Source organism: Macaca fascicularis, chromosome 9 (genome assembly GCF_037993035.2).
Source record: "Macaca fascicularis isolate 582-1 chromosome 9, T2T-MFA8v1.1".
Classification (NCBI taxonomy): domain Eukaryota; kingdom Metazoa; phylum Chordata; class Mammalia; order Primates; family Cercopithecidae; genus Macaca; species Macaca fascicularis.
In genome coordinates this window covers 56,140,532-56,162,038 of record NC_088383.1, presented here as the reverse complement: position 1 = coordinate 56,162,038, position 21,507 = coordinate 56,140,532, and the positions used below count along the sequence as shown (strand labels likewise).

General features: G+C 39.9%; 1 pseudogene; it reads right to left on the bottom strand.

Moving 5' to 3' along the window:
* The window catches only part of LOC102119037 (arf-GAP with GTPase, ANK repeat and PH domain-containing protein 10-like), a 33,504-nt pseudogene that overhangs the window by 2,098 nt on the left and 9,899 nt on the right, over window positions 1-21,507 (bottom strand).

Here is a 21,507-nt window from a genome sequence, read left to right as displayed (position 1 = left end):
CAGAACTGCAGATCAGTTCTTATTCCAGCACATTCTTTTTACAACACTTAAGATGGCTAAATGCAACATGAAATGGGGAAGATTTTAAAACAGATGCCTTTGATTTCAGCATGAAACAGATAGAAGTGTATGATGAAAATGCAACCGCAATAAAAGTGCCACTTAACATAAATGAGTATAACTGTTCATCAAATATGCTCAAAGATCCATCTGCATGTCTATAAAATAAGAATGTGCATTACTTCAAAAACTGTTAATATCTTAGTATAACATTTGTTTATAAAATAATGCCTCCTGTGTGCTTTGGTGTTTACCAAAGCAGTTTTTACGAATTCTCCTGGATCCTGACTTGCAGAGGATTTCCTGACTTCTTCTTCCTCAGCACATCATGTCCTGTACTGTGAAGTCTTTTATATGATAACCAGTCAGAAGTGCCTGTAAGTATTGACTCTCCCTAACAGGCAATGGCAATAAACCAAATATATTTTCACTCTTCTAACCACACACTGAAACACAAGAATGTTTTACAAAGCAGTAGTGATGAACTTTAACAAATGTAAACGTGATTCAGATTTCCTAGCTTCCTTTCTCTTTAGTTCTCTGTAGTATACTCTCGTGACATATTTATGTATTTTCTGTTGTTTGAATTAAAAACTCATCTGCCTTTCTAAGAGGCTAGTCTTTGATGAACTTTAAACTTTGTAAAAACTAATGCATTTTGTCTGTGTGATAAACCAGTGGTTCTCCAAATGTGCTCTGTGGACCTCTCGGGATCCCCAAGACCCTTTCCAGAAGGGCTAAGAGGTCAAAACTGTTCTTTTTTTTTTTTTTTGAGACCAAGTTTCACTCTTGTTGCCCAGGCTGCAGTGCAATGGCGCGATCTCGGCTCATGGCAACCTTCGCCTCCCGGGTTCAAGTGATTCTCCTACCTCAGCCTCCCGAGTAGCAGGGATTACAGGTGCCCGCTACCATGCCTGGCTAAATTTTGTATTTTTAGTAGAGATGTGGTTTCACCATGTTGTCCAGGCTGGTATTGAACTCCTGACCTCAGGTTATCTGCTCACCTCGGCCTTCCAAAGTGGTGTGATTACAGGCCCGAGCGACTGTGCCTGGCCAACACTGTTCTGAATCATATTAATTAAACCTGAGAAAGCTGATTAAAAATTTTAAAAATTTGTAAAAGTAATACAAAGTCATTGCCTGCTTTTTCATTGACACTTGCCATGATTGTATAAAAGCAAAAGTGGGTAAAACTGCTAGTTTTTCAGCATAAATCAAGGCAGTGGTACCAATTACATCAGTAGTCATTCTATTCTTTACTGACCCCTACAGTTAAAAAACATAGCCTGAATTACTTAAGAATGTCTTTGAGGAAGCAGTAAAAATTAATGTTATTAAACCTTGACATGTCTCTTTAATATTCTGAATAAGTGGAAAGTTAACAAGAAGCGCTTTGCTGACTGCAGTATGTTGTTTTTTGTTTTTTAGAATTCGTGATTTGTGAACTGAAAAATCACTTTTTTCACAGAACATTGTTTTTATTTAAAATTACAACCAGATCAGCGCAGTGGCTCCCGCCTGTAAAATCCCAGCACTTTGGGAGGCCAAAGCAGGCAGATGGCTTGAGCTCCTTCAGACCTCAAGAATACCAGCCTAGGCAACATAACGAAACCCTGTCTCTACCAAAAATACAAGAAAATTAGCCTGGCGTGGTGCCACACATTTGTGGTCCCAGCTACATAGGAGTCTGAGGTGATAAGATTGCTTGAGCTGAGATCATGCCAACGCACTCCAGCCAAGTGACAGAGTGAGACTCGGTCTAAAAAAAAAGTACAACTATCATTCTCAAAAATAAATGAAGTGAGACGTTCTCACTTCAAGAAAATAAATATTTGTTCCCAATGATGAAATTTAAGCTTTCCTGAGGACTTTGAAAAACTTGTTCCTTCTACTGTAGGCTTGACAGCTTTTCAATACTTAAAGGCATTTTAAAGTAAGATTGGTGGTTAAACTAAAAGCGATTTTTGACACAATAAAACATAAACCAATATATTCCAAGTAACTAATGCATATTATAAATGCAAGTATGGGGCGAAAGATCCATTTACTGTGAAGAAAGATCAATGAGTACTGATGGAATAAATTTATTAATATGGAAAATGCCACTGTAACTAATTTAAGAAACTAGCACTTGTGAAGTTTTGATTTAGTATTAAAGAATACTCACAACTGTCTGAAAACTTTAAAATACACCTTTTACCAACTACCTATTTGCATGAGGTTAGGTCATCTTATTGCTTCTTTTTTTCTATATTTGAGATGGAGTCTCCCTCTGTCACCCAGGCTGGGGTGCTATGGCGAGATCTCGCCTCACTGCAACCTCCGCATCCCAGGTTCATGTGATTCTCCGGTCTCAGCCTCCCAAGTAGCTGGAACTACAGGCATGCACCACCACGTCCAGCCATTTTTTGTACTTTGAGTAGAGGCAGGTTTCACCATGTTGGTCAGGCTGGTCTCAAACTCCTGACCTCAAGTGATCCGCCCACCTCGGCCTCCCAAAATGCTGGGATTACAGGTGTGAACCACCGTGCCTGGCCAGCTTATTGCTTTTTTTTTTTTTTTTTTTGACACAGAGTCTTGCTGTGTCACCCAGGCTGGAGTGCAGTGGCATGATCTCAGCTCACTGCAACCTCTGCCTCCTGAGTTTAAGCAGTTCTCCTGCCTCAGCCTCCAGAATAGCTGGGACTACAGGTGTGTGCCACCATGCCCAGCTAAGTTTTTGTATTTTTAGTAGAGACGGGGTTTCACCGTGTTAGCTGGGATGGTCTCGATCTCCTGATCCCGTGATCCGCCCATCTTGGCCTCCCAAAGTGCTGGGATTACAGGTGTGAGCCACCGCACCCAGCCTCTTATTGCTTCTTTAAAGCAAATTGCAAAGAAAGATCTAGAGAATCCAGTTGTCTCCAATGAAGGTCAACATGAGAGACTTTAAATAATATAAATACATGACACACTTTTTACTCAACTTTTGATTGTAGAAAAGTTATTTTTTCAATGAAAAATTTCTGTTAAAAATATTGTTCTCAAGGAATATTTTCTGTTGTCACAACCTGGGCCATGGGTTACTACTGACATCTAGTTGGTAGCAGCCATGAAAGCTGCCAAACTCTCTGCAATGCACAGGACAGTCCTCACAACAAAGCGTTATCTAGCTCATAATATCAACAGTGGTAAGGCTGTGAAATCTAAACTAAAAATAGATTTTGAAAAAAAACTCAATGTTATATTTCTACCACAGTAAATATCAATATAATCAATATAAACACATACTCTTTGAGATTCTCAATCATTTAAAAATTAAGAGAGTCTTAAGGAACAAAGAAAACACAAATAATTTGCTTCGATATTTTAGCAGGCACAATACAGCTTATGATGTCTAGAGCTGTGACCTAACACTGAGCTTGATATCTTGCAAAGTAATTAGCTAGAATAACAAGACAGGTTTCTAAAAAGCTCACCTTTGCGTGATATCATGATGTATCTCCAAGGTCACTCTGTGGAAGGAAAAACAATTCATAACAATAGATGTTATCATTTGTTAGGCCTGAAGACACTTTTTAAAATGGGGGCAGAGGAAACTCTCCTAGCGGCCCTGAAATTCAAATCTTCTAGTTCAGAACAGCACCATAAGGACACTTTGTTTCATTTCTTGGTTTTTTACAAAAATATGAAAACCAAAATGCGAGGCAATATGCTGTTAGAAGACGCGTTTCTGTTGACAATTATAATATATAAATAATAACAGATTTCCTTGTTAAATGCTCTTCTGCCAACCAAAGCCTTTCGTCCCATGCGATTTATTTTATGTACTTACTTATTTATTGACCCAGAGTCTCACTCTGTTGCTCAGACTGGAGTGCAGTGGTGCGATCTTGGCTCACCACAACCTCCACCTCCCAGGTTCAAGCGATTCTCATGCCTCAGCCTCCCAAGGAGCTGGGACTACAGGTTGCGCCTCTATACCCAGGTAATTTTTTCTGTGGGGGGATGGAATTTTGCTCATGTTGCCCAGGCTGGAGTGCAATGGTGTGATCTCAGCTCACCACAACCTCTGCCTCCCGGGTTCAAGCGATTCTCCTGCCTCAGCCACCTGAGTAGCTGGGATTACAGGCATGCACCACCATGCCCAGCTAATTTTGTAGAATGAGGCTCAAAATAACTGAGGGAAGGCAAATCTCAATTTTAGTAATAGGTCTATACGATATTAGCACTTTTTAAAAAGCCTGTAACATTGGCATGTAAGATGGACATGTCAATAATACTTCAAGTAAAATAATTTTAAAATTACAGAATTTAAAGTTACATGCTAGAAAGGACCAAGACTCTACACGACATTTAATTCAACATTCATGTTACAGATCAGGGAAACAAACCTTAAAACTGACTTGCCCAAGGTCCCACCACATAGGAGCAGTTTTTCATCCTAAACTCAAATGAAGCCGTGGCTCTCAAACTTTGCTGCACATTAAAATCACCTGAGAAGCTTTAACAATGGCCTCATCTTCAACATGAGACATTTTAATTTAATGAGTGTTGGGTATGACTTTGGGCATCAAGATTGTTGGTAAAAGTTTCCCAGGTGATTTCAATGTGCAGCAAAGTTTGGAATGATTGAGCTAGGGTGAAAATCAGAATCTTCTGGGATGCTTTTCTTCACATAAAGATGCCTCACATCTATCCCTATTTTCCTAAAAGGCTTCTCAGTGCCTAGAGATAGAGGGAAAGTGGAGATGGGAAGATACATGTGTTTGCAGACACGTATTTTGAAAAAAGAAAACCTTGCATAAGTGATCTCAGTGAGTTCCACCTATCTCACTGACAACAGTGCACTACTGACTCATCATAAACATTTTTCAAAATCTTTTCTTGAAGCCAATTTGCCCTATTAATTTGCTCAATAAACCTTTATTTCACCAATAGTGAATATATCAAATGATTATTTCTCAAACTTGCTAATGGCAAATTAAAACTTACTTTACTTTCAAAAGTAGACTTCTAAAAAGTAGAATAATGAAGAAAAAAGTATGAAATTTGTTTGAGAAAGATTAATCTTCAAAGCTACTTTTGAATTGTATGCTAACACATGAAAATCTTTTGAACTCAAAAGAAGCCAGGGACTCTAGGTAAAGCAGTTTTTGTGTATGTGTGCTCAAAGATTTAAGAGACTCAGCTGACTACAGACATTTAGTGATTACTCAATAGGTCCCAAAGCTCAGGACTTGAGACAGAGTTTGAGTCCAGTTTTTGCTGAAACACAATTTCATCACAACTATTGTTAAAAGGGAGGGAGAGGCTGGGCGTGGTGGCTCACACCTGTAATCCCAGCACTTTGGGAGGCCGAGGCGGGTGGATCACAAAGTCAGGAGATCGAGACCATCCTGGCTAACACAGTGAAACCCTGTCTCTACTAAAAATACAAAAAATTAGCCGGGCGTGGTGGCGGGCGCCTGTAGTCCCAGCTACATGGGAGGCTGAGGCAGGAGAATGGTGTGAACCCGGGAGGTGGAGCTTGCAGTGAGCCAAGATCACGCCACTGCACTCCAGTCTGGGAGACACAGCGAGACTCTGTCTCAAAAAAAAAAAAAAAAAGGGGGCGGGAGAAAAGTGATATTATTATGAGTGTAAACTTGCCATTTTTAATTTAAATAAAAGTTACTGACAATTGAATTAGCTAAAAAGGCTAGTGAATTTGAAACAAAATTGTTTATAAGCTAGTTGTGTTTACAGAATGAAAAGTAAAATTAAAGATAAATACATTAATATTCTAAATTAGCACTTTCCAAACTGTGTTCTAAAAATCAATACTCATAACCCAAGGAGATGATAATAACGTACACTGGACAGCCCCTATGGAGCTGGTGCTGGTGTTAGTTGTTGTTCCTTTTAAAATAAACTTCATCTCAGGGTGCTCTCAAAGCGCATCTTTGTGGCCCACGAGGTGCTCATGCACAATGGGAGAAATTCAAATGCAGATACACTGTGGTGCCAGAAGAGGAAAAGCTATTTCTTCTTCCAAGGCTAATGTCCAAAGAAAGTAGTGCACACTGATTTAGTCCTATAATGCAGTGAAACACTAGGTTTTCACAAAAAACATTCAATAAAGGGAACCTATCCTCACCGTGTTCAACATTGTCTAAAGGCATAAAGGTATCAAAAGATACACTTTTTTCTGGGATTGCTTCTCTGCTAACTGATTTTTCCTTCCACCACAACGTCTAAGATTAAAAGAGAAATTGATACTTAATATTTAGAATCTGGATATCAACATATAGTTGACTCCAATTTCTTAAACTGATTGCGGAAGAGGACAACCAAATGGCTGAAATAATTTTAGAATAAAGGAATCCATCCCTTGGCAGTATAGTTGTACTCACGATATTATTGTCATTGTAAGATAAGGCTGGCTGGCTGTGCTGTCATCAAGGAATATTGTCGAACATGAGCTGTATTGTTGACTGAAACGCACAGTAGATACCTGAAGGGGAAGGGAAGTATAAGCTAAACTTATTAAAGTGTATTTTTTCTTGGTTAAAATGTGAAATGACAAAGCACTAAGATATTTCTTACACTCCATGAACTGCCTGAGTGCGGTATCATGTGCACTCTACAGAGAACCCATTGGAGGCTCTTAACTTCCAGAGACGATGTTTAAGATACGGGTTATAAAATGCTGCCCTTCATATGGTACCTGTCATCAAACCTAACAAGGATTTTACAAATTACCTTTAAAAATCATGAGAAAAGTTGGCTTTGCTGGGCGTGGTGGCTCACACCTATAAACCCAGCACTTTGGGAGGCCGAGGTGGGCGGATCATGAGGTCAGGAGATCAAAACCATCCTGGCTAACATGGTGAAACCCTGTCTCTACTAGAAATACAAAAAATTAGGCCACCTGTAGTCCCAGCTACTTGGGAGGCTGAGGCAGGAGAATGGCGTGCCGGGGCTGCTAGGCCACCAACAAGTGAGGAAGCCATAGGTTTCTCTAGTCCTATTTTCTTATGTGGAGGATAAAAAGAGTATCACTTAAATATTCTCTCACACCCTGAAAACACATGACAACTTAAAAAATCTTTCACTTCATGTTTAAATAAGACTGCCATGATATGACTCAAATGAGACTCTCAGAGAATACTTTCCAATTTCAAAACTTGATTAATTTCATTCTGTAAATCATCTGACCTGCACCTAGCCATTTTCCTGCTCTAGCCCTGCTCTCTGCCTAGAATACTGCTTTTCTCTTTCCTTGCTTCAGCAAGCTCGACTCCATCTACCCTCTTGGATCTCTTTGTCGGCAGCCACACCAAAAAATATTTTTTTGTACACAAATTAGTCGAATTCACCGCTGTTTACAAGATGCTAATTCTTGCAGAGTATTCCCCTCATGAGAAAGTACGCCTCTCCATAAGAGTAGGGAGGGCCCTTACTCTTCCTACCTCCAGCTGCTGAGCATAGAATTTTGAGTAAATCCAAAACTTCGACAGTGTTTCATAATTCGGTTATCATTTGGTAGATAAGTCTCACTACATTTAATTACAGCAAAACACTACTAATAGTTTACTATTCATAGGTATTGTTTAAGGTAGTCACAAAATAGAAACAAATAATCTAACATCAGTCAGCATAAATCAGAGTATGAAATTTTACGATCTTTAACAAGAAATGGAAGGGGTTACTTAGTAGTTTTAAGGTTTAATAACAAAAACTAGAAAATAATTGCACCTAGTAATTTAGTAAGTCAAAACCAAAGTGGTTGTATCACAATTACTGACTTGTGTATGTTAATCCATCCCTGCATCCCTGGTATGAAAACCATTTGATCATGGTGGATTATCTTTTTTTTTTTTTTTTTGAGATGGAGTCTTGCTCTGTTGCCCAGGCTGGAGTATGCAGTGGGTTGATCTTGGCTCACTGCAACCTCTGCCTTCCAGGTTCAAGCGACTCTCCTGCCTCAGCCTCCTGAGAAGATGGGATTACAGGCCCGCGCACCACGCCCGGCTAACTTTTGTATTTTTAGTAGAGATGGGGTTTCACCATGTTGGCCAGGCTCGTCTCGAACTCCTGACCTCATGATCCGCCCACCTCAGCCTCCCAAAGTACTGGGATTACAGGAGTGAGCCACCACTCCTGGCTGGATTATCTTTTTGATATGCCATTGGGAACTACAAAACATTGCTGTATGAAATCATGGACACATACAAATGGAAAGACATCCCATCCTCATGAATGGTTAGAATGAATATTGTGAAAATGACCATACTGCCAAAAGCAATCTACAAATTCAACACAATTCCCATCAAAATACCAACATCCTTCTTCACAGAATTAGAAAAATCAATCCTAAAATTCATATGGGACCAAACAAGAACCCGCATAGCCAAACCAAACTAAGCAAAAACAACAAATCTGGAGGCATCACATTACCTAATTTCAAACTATACTATAAGGCCATAGTCACCAAAATAGCATGGCGCTGGTATAAAAATAGGCACATATACCAATGGAACAGAATAGAGAACCCAGAAATAAAACTCAAATACCTATTGCCAAATGATTTTCAACAAAGCCAACTAAAACATAAAGTGAAGAAAGTAAACCCTATTCAACAAATGGTGCTGGGATAATTGGCAAGCCACATGCAGGAGAATGAAATTGGATCCTCAACTCTCACCTTACACAAAAATCAACTCAAGATGGATCAAGGACATAAATCTATGACCTGAAACCATAAAAATTCTAGAAGATAACACTGGAAAAACCCACCTAGACACTGGCTTAGGTGAAGACTTCATGACCAAGAACACAAAAGCAAATGCAACAAAACAAACAGGTGAGACTTAACTAAAGAGCTTCTGCACAGGAAAAGGAACAATCAGCAGAGTAAGTAGACACCCCACAGAGTGGGAGGGAATCTTCACAGGCTATACATCGGACAAAGGGCTACGATCCAGAATCTACGAGGAACTCAAACAAATTACAACTACAAAAATATGGAACCAGCTCAAATGCCCATCAGTCAATGAGTGGATAAGGAAATTGTGATATACATATAGATATATATATGAGGAATACCACTCAGCCATCATAAGGAATAAACTAATGGCATTTCCCAGCAACCTGGATGGAAGTAAAGACTATTATTCTAAGTGAAGTATCTCAGGTATGGAAAACCAAACATCTTATGTTCTCATTCATACATGGGAGCTAAGCTATGAGGATGCAAAGCCATAAGAATGATACAATGGAATCTGGGGAGTCGGGGGAAAGGTTGGGAGGAGAGTGAGGGATAAAAGACTATAAATTGGGTTCAGTGGATGCTGCTTAGGTGAGGGGTATGCCAAAATCTCACAAATCATTACTAAATAACTTAGTCATGTAACCAAATACCATCCATTCCCCCCAAAACCTATAGAAATAATAAATAAATAAATAAATAAATAAATAAATAAATAAAGTACAGCATTTTTCTCAGCAAACATAAATAAAATAAAACAAAGACTAAAGTTTACATTTTTCACTCTCCTTTTGGGCAGGACAAATTTTAGATATGTTTTTAAAGAATTAACAACTTTTTTCCTTTTTCTGAGACAGGGTCTCCCTTTGTTGCCCAGGCTGGAGTACAGTGGTGCAATTACAGTTAACTGCAGCCTCAAACTCCTGAGCTCAAGCGATCCTCTGCCTCAGCCTCCTGAGTAGGTAAAACGAAAGGCACATGCCACCAGGCCTGGCTAATCTGTTATTTAACCTTTTTGTAGACATGAGGTCTTGCTATGTTGACCAGGCTAGAAATGAACAAATCTTAATTAACTTAAATATTTCTAACACTTTGGGCGTTCATGAAAACAGCTCCATCTCTGTTGTGAAGTAAAGGGAAGTATATGGCGGTGGATAAAGTTTGAAAGAAAATATTAAACAAGGCCTTAGGAGAAAAGTGTAATATGCTTATTATAGATACATTAATTTTATAAATTCTCTGGGTTAATATCAGTAATTATACTCAAATTAGACTTTGATTTAAACATAGGTCCTAAATTTGGATTAAATATAACAGACTGACCACGAATTTATTTCCTCTCCCTCCAGAAGTCTCATTAGTCATAAAATAAAGGTTATACACATGACCAGGAGAGAAGGTTGACAGAGATAATTTTTAATAAATGCTGAGACATAAAAAGTAGATAAAGGACTGGTAAATAACACGGAAGCACAACTTTGGTCCCTACAGAAAGTGACGAACCGAAGCGAGCCAGTTTGTCTTGCAGAACTAAAGGCAGGCTGTGAACTTACAGGCAAATGGCACTCTGGAAAGTAGGGTAAAGTATAAAACAAAAGCCAGCAAGGTCAGTTGAAAATCTTTAACCAGAGGCCCGAGTCTACCTGTCCTTCCATCTGACAAGAAACTTAGATATGTGTTCTCTGGATATATCAAACCTGAGAATTTCTGGCTCAGAGATACCATGGCTTAAACCTGAGATATAAAGAAAACTGTATACCAAAAATGGAATGTCAACTTTCTTCACTAACTCTGCTTTTGGAAAGCAAGTGGCCATGCTTTTACTTTCCAGGCAGAAAATTGGGAGATCCTTCTCAGAAGAAACTGAAATATTTTGAGTGAAGATCCCCAGACAATACACTGAGGTCCCCCAAATGAAAAGCTAGTTTGGCTTCCAAAACCTCACAGTGAGTGCTACCAGTTAACAGAAGTCCTGCTTCCAAATAAAGCAGGCCAGGGACCACCACACATTGGAGGGAAGCCTCCAACAACAGAAATCAAAGCATCAGAAAAAAGGAATTCATAGGAGCAGTCAAAACCAGGAGCAAAAGCTAACAAAAAATCTTAAAACACTCTCAAAAATATAAAATTCAATAGAAATAGTAGAGGATAAAGTCACAGAATATCCCAGAACTAGAATAAAAAGATAAACAGAAAAAAATAGAAGGGGAAAAATTAAAAACCAATGCAGGTGTACTGCACTAAGCAGCCTAGCATCTGAATAACAAGACTATCTATAAAAAAGTAAGAGAGAAAATAAAAAAAAAATTCTCAAGAAGAGATAGTCTCAGGTTTAGTAGCTTCAATAAAATGAAAAGATCCCCAACATGCTGTTATTATAAAATTTCAGAACCTCAGAGTGAGAAAAGATCCTAAAAAGCTTCCACAGCTACCTAAAACCTGGTTGTAAATAGTGTATCACACACTGGCAATAAATTCAAGAACAACACTGTAATGACAGCGCAACTGCAAAATGTCTTCAGAACCATAAAATTTAGATTCAGCGTAGAGGTGTCCTCTCTATCAAAGAGGAGGGATTTTAAGACTGGCCAGCTCTCTAAACATCTCCACCCAGGAAAATGTGTTCAAGCACAACTAGAGAGGATAACCGGACAGAAGGAAACACAGAATCTAGGACTCAGGTGATTCCACAAAAGACAGCAGTTACATGAGACAGGATATTTCGGAGACAGGATGAAGGACATGTAATGCAGAGACACAGTGAAAACACCATATGACTTAGCAGTGAATAATATTTGCAGAGTCATAATTATGTAAATACTACTGATTTAATGAAAAAGTGTGCTAATACTGGAAGAAAAGGAGGGAGAAAAATAAGATCATGGTGTATTGAGGAAGGTATGCTTTTACTTGCTGTGATAGAAAGTCAACAGACAGTGCTGGCAATTAACTTAGCTATTCTATTTTTGTTATTTCATTAAAAATAAGATTAAATATTTAAGGCAGATATTTTTTTCACTCTGTCGCCCAGGCTGGAGAGCAATGGCGCGATCTTGGCTCACAGCAACCTCCGCCTCCCAGGTTCAAGCAATTCTCCTGCCTCAGCCTCCTGAATAGCTGAGATTACAGATATGTGCTACCACGCCCAGCTAATTTTCTATTTTTAGTAGAGACAGAATTTCACCATGTTGGTCAGGGTTGTCTCAAACTCCTGACCTCAGATGATCTGCTCGCCTTGGCCTCCTAAACTGCTGGGATTACAGGCATGAGCCACCACGCCCAGCCTTAAAGCAGATCTTTTGAACCAGACTATTGAAATTTAACTTAAATGTCAGAAATCTTTAAAAGGTGGACACACTAAGCTAAATACTTTTCTGGATAAATTTAATACTTAGGAAAATAGAAGAGATTTAGAAAATCCACAAAAAGAGGTCCATGCTATCACCACTGGGTCCACATTGTAATTTAAAGAAATCAAGAGAGACAACTTTTATGTCAAACTATCCATTTCTTAACTATTTTACTGTTTACTTACATGGTTTGTACAGTTGCTTCTTCTTATTTCTACAACTAAGAATAAAAAAAAACTGGTCACTTCTGACACAAATACTATAAAATAAAAGTAGTTGTTAACATCTTACTGTTACTCCTATGTAAAAGGAGACAAAATTACATTTAAACAATTATTTTCAATAATTTATAATTTAAATTATCTGGCATGATTAATTTCATAAAGTAAAATCTAAAAACTTAGTTTTTCATCTAGTTTACTTTTTGTTTCTATTACATTCAAATGAAAGAATCCTCATGTACAAAAGAAAAGTGCAAAAATTTGGGCCAGATGAAAAATTTAGCTAATAAAAAGTTTAACTGTTGCATATATGAGCCATGATCCATTAGTATTCTCTCATTCTGCATTTACACATAGCTTACTTTAATTATCAGAAGCTAAGCGCTAACAGCTCTAAGAACTACTTCCTGACCAGGCACCTATCTCTAGATGCAACAGAATCCCTGCAAGCATCTTGCACCACACTTAGTGGTTATCTACTAATGTGCCACTAAAAACAAAACAAAAAAAGGGTCTTTATACAACTGGAAAGTGACCTATTTTAATTTTTTTCTTTTCTTTTTTTTTGAGACAGAGTCTCACTCTGTCACCTAGGCTGAAGTGCAGTGGCGGGATCTCAGCTCACTGCAACCTCTGCCTCCCGGGTTCAAGTGATTCTCCAGCCTTAGCCTCCTGACTAGCTGGGACTACAGGGACATGCCACCATACCTAGCTAATTTTTTTTTGTATTTTTAGTAGAGACGGGGTTACACTGCATTAGCCAGGATGGTCTTGATCTCCTAACCTTGTGATCCACCCACCTCAGCCTCCCAAAGAGCTGGGATTACAGGTGTAAGCCACAGAGCCTGGCCTAAATATTAATTGTAAAATGAGTATGCAAACTTAATTGGACACGGTGTCTGCAGCACAATAAATATTTTTATTTTTCCTAAAAAAAGCCCGCATAATAAAAGCCCCAAGAAGGACTTGGGCCTTGCTTTGTTTCCTACACTGCCTCTGCCTTTGATGCTGGAAGGGCCTTGTAGGCAAAAGTTCCTACCACTGAAGAGTGAGGGACATGGAATAGTTTTTCTTTTACCGCTTCCATGCTCTCTAGGTGAGAGAAGCCAATGGCTCTGGAAGGAGCTGGGAAATACAATTCTGATATGTGTTGGATATGTTCCCCCTCCAAATCTCATGGTAACATGTGACCCTTAATGTTGGAGACAGGGCCTAGTGGGAGGTGTTTGGGGGATTCCTTATGAATGGCTTGGTCCCATTTCCATGGTAATAAGCAAATTCTCATTATGGTAGTTTAAAAGAGTGTGGTACTGGTCAGGTGAAGTGGCTCAAGCCTGTAATCCCAGCACTTTGGGAGGCTGAAGCAGACAGATTACCTGAGGTCAGGAGTTTGAGACCAGCCTGGCCAACATGGTGAAACCCTGTCTCTACCAAAAATACAAAAATTAGCCAGGTGTTATGGTGCCCGCCTATAGTCCCAACTACTCAGGAGGCTGAGGCAAGAGAATTGCTTGAACCTGGGAGGAGGAGGTTGTAGTAAGCCGAGATCGCTGCATTGCACTCCAGCCTGGGCAACAGAGCGAAACTCCATTTCAAAAAAAAAAAAAAAAAAAAAAAAGAGGGTGGTACCTTCCCCCTTCCCCTCTCTCCTCCCTCTTTACCATGTGGAACCACCTGCTTCCCCTTTGCCTTCTATCATGATTGTAAGCTTGCTGAGGCCCTCTCCAGAAGCAGATGTTGAAGCCATGTTTGTACAGCCTGAATATCTATAAGACAATTAAACCTCTTTTTGTTATAAATTATCTAGGATTAGGTATCTCTTTATAGTAATGTAAAAAATGAACACAAATTCTAACCACAAATAACTGACTCAAGATGGGCAAAGTCTACTCAAACTATAAAAACAAAGTTTACAAACTCCCATGTTTTACTGTGCTGCATTACTTCGCATATTATTATAGAACCCTCACTTGTATTCTTGCTGTTTAAGTCAACTGGAAAACTTGGCTGTGTATGGCTTTTTGGCAAATAAATGAGGATTTAACATAACATTGAGGAAAATAAGCAGGAGTAGGGCATGTTTAAATTGACATTACATTAAATGAAAAGGTTAATAACCTAAAAGTTTTGAGTAGCATAAATTTGGATGTGGTAAATGAATGCGGTCAGAGGACTGTGTGAGACGAGGCCCAAATCACAGATTCAATCTCCGATGATAAACAACTATGTTTTTTAATTTGTTTAAAGGAAAACCAAGCTGAAGCCTAAGTTCTATCATTCATCTTTAAAATGTACTCTTTGGAGCAAGGGAAAAGGGATTGTAAATAAAGATAAATCCATGAATTATAAATAAAGATAAATCCAAGAATTATAAAGAGAAATCCATGACTTCTCCATCACATGACACATTAATTGTGTTGATAAAAAGATGGCAAAATGTATAAACAAAAAGGTTACATGTTTTTACTAACATGATAACAACTAAAGGAAAGTATATCACATGTTAAAATAAGACAAGTGAACATGTGAAAAGGTGAAAAATTTAAACCAATATGAGTTTTTTCTAAATATTTTCTATAACCTGATCAAACAAGAGCTTTTATTCTTTCTCTTAGCGGAATAAACAATGTTGTCTCACCATCTGTCTGAGAGTTCCTCTGGAATATTGTGCTTGCCTCTGGATTGGCAGAAGGGTTACACTCCAAAGCTATATGTATAGAGGGAGAAAAGAAAAAAAGATGTAATCATTTATAAAAATTTATCAACTCATTTATTCGACTGCTGCATTTAGGCTATTTCACTACCTCTACTTTTATTCTTATCCACTGAAATGAATGTATAGACATAAGAGAGAGCCAAGCAAGATGGCACATGCTTGTAGTCCCAGCTACTCAGGAGGCTAAGGTGGGAAAATCACTTGAACCCAGGTCAGGAATTTGAGGCCAGCACGAGTAACAGAGTGACACTCTCCTTTATTTGAAAAAAAAAAAAAAAAGAGGAGGTAAATGTTGGCTTTGAGTTGTGTAAAATCAACTTTGCATAAAATAAATCAAGATGGCAGTAAGTTTTAACAGACAGGTCTATTTTATAGTCAAAGTATCAGATGTATTCTAGAGTTTAAAAAATTTTTTAAAGTAAATTCAGCATATCTGTCACTTCCATGTCATTCGGAGACATAGAACCTTAGTTCTGTTGAGTAGCTATCTTCTATAGTCATGTGATATCTCTAAGTCTTCATTTCTTCATTAGCAATACATAGGGAGAACATATACAGGCCTTATTTGTATTGGAAAGGGCCAAGTGAGACATACATAAACTGTGTTATAATCCTAAAGAATGACAATAAAGAGCCATTTTTGGGCTCTCATCCAATACTACCCATCTACTAACTGGTGTGTAACATCAATCAGGCTTTTCTTACATCACCAAGCAGACTATATGTTTACACAAGTACTTACATGTTTTGTATATAAAGGTATAATCAATTAATTCATATATTTGTTTGTTCTAAAGCAATCCTTAAATATCTTGAAAAGTGAGGAAAGTACTTCCAAGTTACAAAGTCACACTCATCAAGAGTCTTAATTATTCTACTTCTTAAAAAATTAAGAGCCCAACCAAAGTTTAAATAGAAGAGCTATAAGACATTTCCTCCACAGTAATGAATCTCTGGCATTTAAATGAAACCAATAAGCCCAATTGGATTTAATATCTTTATGATGCAACGTTTTCTATTTTGAAAATTTTAGTTTTTATTCAAGAACCATATTATTACCCAGAATTACTTTTACTTAGATTCATCTCTTTGCAAAATTTTAGAGGCAAACCAACTGTTTTCTCTTTTCTACTGCCTCCCATCCCCTGCCTCTCCCAGCAGTGTAGAGACTGAAAAACTCCAACTTTTTTTTTTTTTTTTGGTGAGATGGGGTCTCGCTCTTGTCACCCAGGCTGAGTGCATTGGCACGATCTCTGCTCACTGCAACCTCCGCCTCCCGGGTTCAAGCAATTCTCCTGCCTCAGCCTCATGAATAGCTAGAACTACAAGCATGCGCCACCATGCCCAGCTAATTTTTGTATTTTTTTTTAGTAGAGACGGGTTTTCACCTGTTGGCCAGGCTGGTCTCGAACCCCTGACCTTAGGTGATCCGCCTGCTTCAGCCTCCCAAAGTGCTGGGATTACAGACGTGAGCCACCATGCCCGGCCAAAACTCCAACTTTCTTCTCTTTGAACAAGATGCTGTTGTCAGGAAAGGAAAGAATAATAAAGTGGGAGCCATGGCAAGAAACACTCTTACAGGGAAGGTCTGAGACTTTAACCTGCAATCTTTGTATTATACATTAAAAATCTACACTGACATTTCATGTCTTTTGAAAGTTTTGACCATGACCCAATCCCCACATCTTTTAGAACAAGGAGGTAAAGTCTGTTAAGTCACCAGAATAAATCTGGAGACATATTTTGTGTTAAAGTAAGAATTTTAAAGTAATCAGAGCCTCACAGGTAAACTCCTTTGAAAAACCCCAAACACACACACACACAACCACTTTTCTGTAGCCCTGACCAGGATGTTTCACATTGTTTCACAATTATTTTAAGCAGTCTTCTTTTTTCTTTTTCCTTCTGCGTTCAAATTACAGTTAGAAGAAACTAAGCAGCCTCTATCAAGGTGACTTACAGCAGCCCATTAAGAATACCATACAGCCTCTCCCATGGCAAACTCCATTCTGATTTTAAATAAGAAATCCCCGAATATCTGAATATGAACTGTCCTGAGATTTAGCTACTTTAACAAAGGAAACAATTAGGCACTTACCTGGTTCCTTCACTTAGGTACCATCTGGATAGGTACAAAGAAAAAATAAGATGGGTACTGGAAAGTTGGGATATTTGAGTTTTTATTGAGAAAAGGAAGAGAATAGTCCAAAGAAGCTTCAACAAAGTCCCACAGGATGATAAACAGAGATACAGACAATGTTGTCTCACCATCTGTTTGACAGTCCCTCTGGAATATTGTGCTTGCCTCTGGATTGGCAGAAGGGTTAAACTCCAAAGCTATATGTATAGAGGGAGAAAAGTAAAAAAGATGTAACCATTTATAAAAATTTATCAACTCGTTTATTCAACTGCTGCTTATTCAACAAGAAGAGCCAGAAATAAATGGTCCCATGGCAGCCTGGGAGAATGAGATGAGAGAGCAAGAACTGAGCGATTGGGAGGGGAGGCGAAAAGAAACTGACTGGACTCCGTGGGGAAAGACTAAGGGGTGGGAATGCAAGGCAGAGCCAGCTCTTGTTCCTGGACAGCCCCGGGAAAGCTGGCTACAGGCAGAAAGGAGCTCGAAGTGGGCGATGCCTCCCAGGGGACCTTGGGGACAGCAGCAGCCAGAGGCAAGCAGAAGGCAGATGGCACCCGTCACCTCCTTACCTTCAGGCATCTCCCGGTCATGGATGTGGTACATGTGGAGGTCCTCACCAACTTCAACAGTCACTGCAGCAGGTTGCACAGCAGCAGCCATGGGTGCTCCTGCCATCCTGTCCCCAGCTCCTGCCATCCCATCCCCAGCTCCTGCCATCCCGTCCCCAGCTCCCGTCTCATAGATCTCGGACTCAGAGGGACATACTGACCCCCGCGGCTGGTCAAACTCGTGGCTGGCCCTGGGGCGCACACAACAGGTCAGTATGTTCCCCATGGGACACCTCTACTGTCTGCCACCACCTGGGCCTCTGCTCACAGCTTTGGCCTCGCACTCCCGCTGCCCTAGGCTAAGGCTATGCTGCACTTGCAGAGATGGTCTTGCCCACTGCTCACCTGCCTACCTCACAGCCCAGCCCCAGGCCCCGGGCCCTGGGCCTCAGCCCCAGCTAGGGCTGTGGACCAAGGCCCGCACCCTGCCGCCTCCCCTGAGTTGACTTGTCTGGGAGGGTGGAGACCAGTCGACTTATTTAATAGGTTGTGAACCCAACAAGCACTGAGAGACACAACAACTGCCTGAAGAGAGAACAGACGGAGCTCCTCCTCCTTCTATAGTCACCTACAGACTGAAGCCCACTGGCCCAGGTGAGAGCCCAGGCATGTGGCACACAATGCCCCACCTCACACTTCACAGTGCCCTCCCCGACAGCTCACAGTGCCCCATCCTGGCTGCCACCCCTCCCCAACAGCTCAGAATGCCCCTGCCTGGGCTGCCCCACCCTGTGGCTTATGATGCTGCTGCTCTCCTGGCCCTTCGTGCAGTGCCAGTGGGACTAAGGTTTTCATCTATCACCAGCTTCCTGAGATTTTTAGTCCTAAGAAAAGCACAGGGTAGTTCGTGGCTTGAAGCCATCTTCCTCTATGAGTTCTACACAAAGCCTCACTAGAGTGGGTCCCATTAGCAACCAAGCTGAACAACTTTTATTTACTGACTGAACGTAGATACACCTGAATGGCTGACTGCTTTTGTAACTAAACACTCCTCTCCTGTCTTCCAATGAGTGGTTGTTTTTGTCTGCAACTTGACCACAGCAATCCTTGGGTCCCTAGCTCTACTCTCAATAAAGAGTTATGGCTGTGTGTCTTGAATGACACCTTAGGACCCATCCTGCCTCCACCTCCTTCTCCATAAAATAGAAACCTAACTTGTCCCTCCAAGCTCTGAAATGCTGAAACTTACCAACTCCCTTTTCTCCCCACTATTTCTTCCTTCCATGGCAGGGACTTTCAGATTTTCTTTCTTTTACTAACAGTACTATGCATGATTTTGTCATACAAAATCAAGAGCCATAAAGTGGTTTACTGCAGTCTAAAGTGGGTTACCACAGTCCTAATTCAATAAAGATGAATACTCGACATCTGGCAAGTAGTGTGTGCCTGACAGTGTTCCCACTGTGTTATGCTCATTTAATCCTCAGAAACAATCTCATTTACAGACTTTACAGGAGTTGAGATGGAGAAGGTAAGTAACCTCCCCAAGGTCACATGACTGCTAAGGGTGGGGCACAATTTGAGCCCAGGTAGTCTGAATTCCCCAATTCCTCAAGCATGAATATCAGAAAGTGTATCAGTCTGTTTTCACACTGCTATAAAGAAATATCTAAGGTTGGGTAATTTATAAAGGAAAGAGGTTTAATTGATTCACAGTTTCACATGGCTGGGGAGGCCTCAGGAAACTTACAATCATGGCAGAAGGGGAACCAGGTCTGACTTACATGGTGACCGCACAGAGTGTGAACATGTGAAGGAGCAACTGTCAAACACGTATAAAACCATCAGATCTCAGCTAGGCACGGTGGCTTACACTTGGAACCAGCACTTTGGGAGGCCAAGGCAGGTGGATCAACTGAGGTCAGGAGTTTGAGACCAGCCTAGCTAACGTAGTGAAATCCTGTCTCTACTTAAACTAGAAAAATTAGCTGGGTGTGGTGGTGCATGCCTGTAATCCCAGCTACTCAGGAGGCTGAGGCAGGAAAATCACTGGAACCCAGGAGGCAGAGGCTGCAATGAGCCAAGATCATGCCATGGCACTCCAGCCTGTGCAACAGAGCAAGACTCCATCCCAAAAAATAAAACAAAACAAAATAAGACCAAACCCTGTAAGATCACATGAGGACTCACTGAATACCACAAGAACAGCATGATGAAAACTGCCCCCATGATCCAATCACCTCCCCCCAAGCCCCTCCCTCAACACTTGAGGATTATGGGGATTACAATTCATGATGAGATTCGGGTAGAGACATGGCCAAACCATATCAGAAAGTAAAGGTAGAAGTCAAGCTTGGATGGGAAGTGACACTGTAAATTATTATTTTTTTGAGATGAAGTTTTGCTCCTGTTGCCCAATGAAATTGTTTAGATTAGCTTTGGACTCCCACAAAAGCAAGAAGGGAGAAAGGACCATGTGACTCTAGAGATATTTTTGGCAAAGGAAAGGTTTAGGAAAACATCTTTTGATGACCTTTATTTTAACACACTTAAAAAAAAAAAAACTACTGTGGGAAAAAGGATATTATGTATAGAAAAGTCTACACTTCTTGACACAACTAACTAAAAAAAGTCTGATACACTAAACAAAACCCAAATAATGTCTTCCCTAAACGTGGGTAACTTGAAAAGCAATTTGAGCAAAAATCAAGGAGTTCAATTATAAATAAGTATGTCAACAAAGTGAAAGATGGCTTTAACGTTTCCCACAAAAAGTTAAAAGAAATAACAGCAACTTTAGAGGAGGAGGAAAAAATAATTAATAAGAAAATTATATGCAATTGCAAAATCTGTGAATATTTACAAACTCTAACATATAACTACAAAACGGACCAGAAGAATCATTATCATAGGAAGCAAAGGGGCATTTCAAAAATCAGAGGAGGAGGAATGATTCATATTTAACTTAATTCTGTGGAAAATATTTAAGTAACATTTGAGGACGAAAATAGGTGATATGTTGAAACGTGGGAAACCACAGTGGAAGGAAAAAGAACTCAAGAAAACTCAGTTTCAGTAACCAGTATCCAGTAAAATCTTCAGGACCTAGAGGCTACAATCTGTGTTAATAGTATCTGAAGACCTAGAAAGGTCATTAGAAATCATTTTGGATAATTCTTTTTATTCTTGAGATGGAATCTCGCTCTGTCACCCAGGCTGGAGTGCAGTGGCGCGATCTCGGCTCACTGCAAGCTCTGCCTCCCAGGTTCACGCTATTCTCCTGACTCAGCCTCCCAAGTAGCTGGGACTACACTGGCCCACCACCACCCCCGGCTAATTTTTTGTATTTTTTAGTAGATATAGGGTTACACCGTGTTAGCTGGGATGGTCTCGAGCTCCTGATCTTGTGATCTGCCCGCCTCAGCCTCCTAAAGTGCTGGGAATACAGGTGTGAGCCACCGCGCCCGACCCATTTTGGATAATTCTTGTAGACTTGAGATGATGTCTATTTAAAGTTACAAAATAGTGCCTGTATTTCTGTATTCACTACAGAAAACAACTGGATATGGACAGGAAACTAGCATGCTGTGCCACAATCTCTAAAGAAAGATTAGGGAAGTTTCAGCTTAAAGCAAGAATAATCACAATAAACTTTTACAACCCTTTGCAAGCATATATGAAAAACATACAAAAGTTTGTAATGATCTTTTTTAAGCTAAGAGAACAGAAAACATGAGAAAA